General features: G+C 41.1%; 1 pseudogene; it reads left to right on the top strand.

Annotated features, from left to right (window-relative positions):
* The first annotated feature begins 5569 nt into the window (after positions 1–5569).
* LOC146865687 (uncharacterized) lies at positions 5570–6485 on the top strand (annotated as a pseudogene).
* Positions 6486–7125: the final 640 nt, after the last annotated feature.

The following is a 7125-nucleotide window of genomic DNA, read 5'->3' as shown; positions in this document are numbered from 1 at the left end:
GCATCTCTGTTTCTATATATCGATGCTGCCGAACCTCCGGGTTGTCGTCTGAATAGCTGTGTCCTGACTTTTGAAAATAAAGGTTTTTAAAAAATAAAAAAAATAAAAAAAATAATAAAAAGTGACGCACTGGTGGCCCAATGGGCTTCCTTGTGGGTGCCTGTCAGCAATTGCAGTACTGGCCCAACGAGGTGCAATGCCCTATGATGAAGCATTTGGGTGTGTGAGGCCTCTGGCTCCTGAGCATTCAGATGCCCCCCCTGTGCGTCCTCATTTTTTAAACACCAACCTGTTTTTGTTCTTCTTTCTTAAGGAACTGCATACATCTCATTGTTACCCAGTTACTATTTGGAGCACTATGCCAGAAATCCATGTGCTCCTTGTCTCTCTTTTGTATATCACTGCTTCACTGTGGTCATACATTGCAAGCAGGTAACCTGTCAGGGAAATGCCATTCCATACTGGAGTCAACACTTTAATAAATACTTAAATCTTTATTAAAAAACTACACACAAAAATGAAGAGGGTAGAAGGTGGGGAGGGGAAGAATTCATATCAATGGCAACATCTTGCAATAACGTATTCATTTATGTACAGTTCCAAGCAAGCATCCCACATATCATGAAATACATCTGATAGCACAGAAAAAGTCCAAAATGTTCTTTCCAAATCCAATTCAACCTTTAATTTACAAGAATCGTGTCCAACTCCAAGCTAGATCTTCTTCTTCAAAGCAACAGATCTTTGCCTTCATTTTTTACTAAAAACTAAATAAAATCAAGTCAATTATCATCAAAATTAACAGTTTAAGTTCAGTCAATAATGAGAATTTTAAATCGGTCTCAAAAGCTTTATTTTCTTTTAAGAGATTAGAAAATTCTCTTTGGTCTCTTAACCAATTAGTAAGTCTTATACATTCTATTACAGAAATTATAAAAGGAAAATATGGTTAAAGTCATCTATATTCACAAATTGCCAAGCGTGTTCAATAAAGGAATTAGTCTCTATTCAAACTAATAGAAGTAAAAGCTAATGGAATTCATAAAGAGTTCAGGAAAGGTGTGAGTCAAAATTTAGTAGCTGAGTTACAATCTTCACAATCAACATAAAGTTCGAGTAGCATTCTGTACTAAATAAACCTCAATAGGGAAATAGGGAAAACAGATGCATCAGTAGGTACACCCATCCGGATAGAAAAGTATAATATGGCATTTCCTCCAAAGAGACAGGCAACAGTAATAGCCATCAGCATTAGCCTACAGCAAATCGCAGATCCTGTAAAGGAAAATATATGGTTGCATGGGGAAAGTGAGAGTGATTAAGTTCTCTGTGCTTGAGAGTTTGAACTAACTAGAAACACGCACTAATGCAAAAGACAAGAAAACATGCAAACAACAACGTTGTGGATCAGGTGACTCCAGTTCAATTAGAAGACATCTTCAATGGTGAGAAGCTTTATTCTTCCTTTCCCACAGAAAACACATGGAGTCCACAGTCTGCTATCAAATATGTAACAGACATCACTAAACATTTGTATGACTGGAAACATCTCACCTTGGTTCCCAGGAAAGTTTATTGCAGTGTCTATTCTATCATTTGTTTAATGTTTCACTGAGTAAAAATGAACTAAGCTGAAGAAGGAAACATTTGCTTGCAGACTTTTAGTTAAGTAATGGCTTTCGTATTGACATAAAAGTAAGCATTTTTGTTAAAATCTGTGATTTTCTATTCAGTATTATGTGCACCGTTCCCTTTAAGGTCATCGCGCGAAAAGCAGGCACTTTCTGAATGCGGTGTGCCGGAGGAAGAGTCGGGACAGAGTGCAGGTAAGGCTGCCTGGGGGATTGAGGGCTTGCAGGCTTGTGGGCTTGTGGGCATGTGGCTGTTGGTAAAGCGTGGGGCAGATTGTGGGCTTTTGTTTAAGTATTGATGTTAATCAGAGCCCCTTCACGGGCTGTGATTCACATGAATACTTTATAACAAAAGCCCACAATCTTTCCCGCACCACACATTACTAACAAAAGAGAAGAGCCAGTTTAAAAACACAGCGTGTACTTTTAGAAAGTACACACTGTGTTTCTAAACTGGCTCAACTCTTTTGTTAATAATGCGAGGCTGCAAGAGCAATTGTGGGCTTTTGTTTAAGTATTGATGTTAATCACAGCCCGTGAAGGGGCTCTGATTAACATCAATACTTAAACAAAAGGCCACAATCGTCCCGCACCGCACTTTACTAAAAAAAGAGTAGAGCCAGTTTAAAAACGCAGCGTGTACTTTCAGAAAGTACACGCTGTGTTTTTAAACTGGCTCTACTCTTTTGTTAGTAATGCGTGGTGCAGGGAAGATTGTGGGATTTTGGTAAAGACCCCTGCACTACAGCCATGTTTGAATGATATTAAAGTCCATTGAATCTGGCCACTCGTACATCGCATGGATGCACGTGCATAGGCAGAGATGTTTAATGGTTTGTGTTAAAACTGTTTTTTAATTAATTTAGCACATCATGGGAAACATGCACAATAATCCAATGCTGCATCACTTGTCACGTTATTATTCTCGACACCTCTGCTCGCAGCAGGATTTACTATATTAAGGCATACTCAAGAATTTCCCATCAACACAGATCTCAGACTACCCTAGGAGTAAACAAGGGAAAAGGAGAAGGATGGAAGAGCGACAAATGAATATATATCATCAAACACCTTCCACAATGTACCCCAGCCCCTAAACTCCCCTACCTACCAGAGGATGATCTCTGGAAAGACCAGACCAAGGCCCAACCATCCCCAACCCCCATACCACAACACTGGACAAAATAGTAAACCACATGAGACAGGGTTCACTCAAGGTCCACAAGTAGTCTCTCCAATATGATTTTCACTGACTCTGCCTTTCAAAAATATTTTGTTTTGCCAAGTGTTCAACCCTCAGTCTCACTGGGAACCGTAGCAATGTAGGCAGCCCATTCAAAGACACCCCCTCTCTAACTACCATATTTTCTTTATTCCTCACCTGAGTGACTAGATGAGGGCCCAGTATGCCCAGCAATCAGGTCTCCCCAAACATCATCCTTTTCTTGTGTGCAGCAGATCTCAGGTTTTTCTCCCTCCTCACTTATAACTGGAGGACCACGTTCACCATACTCCTAGTGACTTCAGAGGTAGACGCAAATTCAAAACTGTTCAAATGTCCAGAAGCTCATGAAATAGTTTCTTTCGGTCCTTCAGTCAGTTTTTTCTCTTCAATCATGGCAGGGTTTGTGAAAAACCCCATAATTGTCCATTTGAACAAGAAGGGCAGCCGAGGTAACCCTGTTGATTACTAACAAAAGAGTAGAGCAAGTTTAAAAACACAGCATGTACTTTGTGAAAGCACATGCCCTGTTTTTAAACTTCCTCTACTCCTTTCTTAGTAAAGTGAGCATAGCTGCCAAGGTTTCAGAATGCTTATGTGTGACATTTTCATAATTTCAATGTACTTATGATGACTAGCATTCGATGGCTAAGGGTGACATTTTCTTGTGAACAAAATCAAAGCAATGAAGATGCGGGAAATATATAAAAATATCTGCAAGTAAAACATGATTGAAGGTTATTCCTCTTGATGCAGATTTTTAAATTTAAGGCTGAATTTTTTTATTTTTCTATCTACTGTTCAAAAAACCCCTTAAGTTCTTAAAATCAAAAGCTATGTTACTCTTCCGCTCGGGTGGTCTGTCGCAGGTTTTCTGCCATTGCAATGACTGGAAATGCAGCTCTTTGGTAGTTAATAACTCACTGTTCTATATTAGGATTTAACTTATAAACTTCCAAGTAACAAAAGGTGCTGTCTGACAGAAGCAGTAATGCACTGACCTATTTTCATTGCATGTAATTTGTGATCTGCATGGTTCACCAGCTTCTTTTCATCAGGCATTTTAACCCCTTCCCTGCGGGGGTAATTCCCCCGCAGTGCGGGGGAGCCGCCACGCTGCTGTGCTCGTGACGAGCTCAGCTCGTCATGACATAGTGGAGCTGTGCTCATGACGAGTTGAGCTCGTTACGACCCCGCCCACTGATTAATTCTCCCGCACAGGGGCGTGGGCGGGCCGAGGCAGTTATGACGAGCTCAGCTCGTCATGAGCACAGCTCCACTGTGACTCATGACAAGCTGAGCTCGTCATGAGCACGCAACGGGTTAACCTCCTCGGCTACTTAATGATGATTCAACTTCCACTAGACAAAACTTAGATCGCTCTGCAGCAGGTCCATCATTCTTCAGAGTTATCTTGATATTTTTATGGTTGCCTGAAAATTGCTAGAAAGTCGTTATCATATTTTTTGCACGCCACTGTATCATCTTCAGGTGGGATCTTTTGATGGATTGTGTGCTGCTCAGTTCTCCTTGTGAATTTCCTTGTTCACCCACCTCAACCATTTGCGCAGTTTGAATGCCAGGGAAAAGCTGCATCACAGAGGGTGTAACACAAAATACAGATTTATAGACCAGTTTAAGATAATGGATGCTAATAATGAAACACATGGGCACACGCCTGTTTGTCCTAGACTGGAATCCTAGGTAATTATTTGGTCATTTTTCCTATTGGGGTCTCTATACCGGTCCCATTCATAGTTTGTAATTCTTCGAGCGTTTGCTGACAATCTTGTCTTCAATTGCAGGTTTCCAGTCTGTAAGGTATTTGGATTTGAGTGGTCAGGTGTGAGTACCCACAAAGACAAGGTAATTCTGTTTACGTTCCTCGTTGGGTTGGGGGTTGCTGAATAAATAGATTCACAATCTGCATCTCTTTTCTTTTGCAGGTTTGTGAGACCGCACTACGAATACAATTGCACAGGCAAACGTGAGTACAGGCAGAACAAACAGGTAATTGTTTGGTAAAGTTAAACTGTGGTGCATCTTGTACATTGTATTATAAAATACTTACCCATGTTTTATTCTGTTGCAGGTTTCGCAGACAGTACCCCAGACATTTAAATGGGCGTGCATGAGTAGAAGCAGAAGAGGTAATTGTTTGGTAGAGTTAAACTGTGGTGCATCATGTACATTGTAGTATAATATACTTACCCATGTTTTATTCTGTTGCAGGTTTTGCAGACAGTACCCCACACATTTAAACGGGCGTACGTGAGTACAAGCAGAAGAGGTCATTGTTTGGTAGAGTTAAACTGTGGTGCATCTAGTACATTGTAGTATAAGATACATACCCATGTTTTATTCTGTTGCAGGTTTCGCAGCCAGAACCCCATACATTTAAACGGGTGTACGTGAGTTCAAGCAGAAGAGGTAATTGTTTGGTAGAGTTGAACTGTGGTGCATCTTGCACATTGTAGTATAATATACTTACCCATGTTTTCTTTTGTTGCAGGTTTCGCAGCCAGAACCCCATACATTTAAACAGGTGCACGTGAGTTCAAGCAGAAGAGGTAATTGTTTGGTAGAGTTAAACTGTGGTGCATCTAGTACATTGTAGTATAACAGATTGCATTCATGAGCTAGACGTCAACGTAAGCCATGTTCCCTTATTTTGCAGGCTTTGTGGCACAGCAGGTTCAAACCGGCGGACACGGAAATGTTCAAGCGCAAAGCTATAACTTTGGGAGAGTGCAGTGCTTCACCACAAAGGAAGAAATGTTGCCTTGTATTCTAGGAAGAGTGGATGAAAGGAATTGTGGGGGCTGAGACACAGAAATCATGAAGCAAGGTTTGCGTGCAACTCGGGGAACTATTTAAATACAGTCCAGATGTGGGCTTGATTTGCAAAACATGTGCCGAAGCCAAGATTGTTGGGGACTTTTCTACAGGGAAGAAATGGAGTGATGGCTGGAAACTGGATTACATGAAACGCCATCTACTTAGCAAAGTACACAAGTCTGCATTGGTGAAATTGAGAAACAGAAGTGCTGCTGCCAGGTTTGGTTATGGAGTGCGGGCAATGCTGACAGAAACTGCCACTGACAAAGCAAATAGAATGGAAGTAGTTGAACGCCAAAGATCTATGCCTGAGGAGATTAAGATTCTCATCATCAACGTGTTGCTGGCAGTCAAGATGAATACTTCAATGTTATATGTACAAGACATCCATGACCACCAAGCTTTGTATGTGAAGATACCAGACAGCAGGAGGAGCAAGAACTATGCCTTTGAGTTCCTTGAGGCCATCAATAGCGTGATACACTGTGAAGCTATGGCAGAACTTCGGCATGCTTTGTATCACACATTGATAATTGATGAGAGCACAGATATTTCTGTTACAAAAATGCTCATCCTGTACTTCAAGTTCCGACCTGTAACATCAACAGAGCACAAAACACAGTTTGGGGGCGAAGTGAAGCTGACTAGTTGTAATGCTGAGGCTATCACTACTGCCGCGAAAGAATTCTACACTGCCAATGAACTGGACCTCATGAAAATGGTGCGTCTGTGATGCTGGGTAAGAATAATTATGTTGCTACTCGCCTTAAACAATCCATTCCTCATCTAGTTGAGCAGCATTGTCTCGCCCATCGAGAAGATTTGGGAGTTGAAGATGCCTGGAAGAGGGTTCCAATGATTAAAGAGATGGAGACATTATTGAGGACTCTCTACACTGTGTTCTCCAGATCTCCTGCAAGGAAGTCCAGGCTGGATGAAATTGCATTGGTCACTGAATGTGAAGTAGTCCCTTTTCGACCACTGAATGAAGTCCGGTGGCTTTCAAGACATTTTGCTGTTGGTGCACTAATTCGTAATTACGAGGCTGTTCTTAATTACTTTGAGAATGAGAAAGTTGAGGAGAATGATCCAGTTGCTAAATATTGTTACAAAAAGCTATCTGACTCCAACTACCATATTTCCCTTGCAGTACTTAATGACATTCTGGGTGAATTTGCATCTTTGTGCAAACCCTTCCAAAAAAGTTCTTTGACTACTGTTGAAGCTGTACTATAGCAAGATCAAAGATTGGCCAAATTAAGCAACAGTATTTGGGAGACACTGTCTTTTGGAGCAGCAATGTAAGAGATCTGATGGTGTTGTACAAGGACAGGCAAGAGTTTGACAGTGGGCCTATTTTGTCTTTTGTTTCCCTTCTTTGTGAGCACATGCAAAAAAGGTTCCCTGAAGATGAACTGAAAGAATGGGCAAGTG

This window comes from Triturus cristatus, chromosome 2_1, assembly GCF_964204655.1.
Source record: "Triturus cristatus chromosome 2_1, aTriCri1.1, whole genome shotgun sequence".
NCBI lineage: Eukaryota > Metazoa > Chordata > Amphibia > Caudata > Salamandridae > Triturus > Triturus cristatus.
This window is presented reverse-complemented; position numbering and strand designations above follow the sequence as displayed.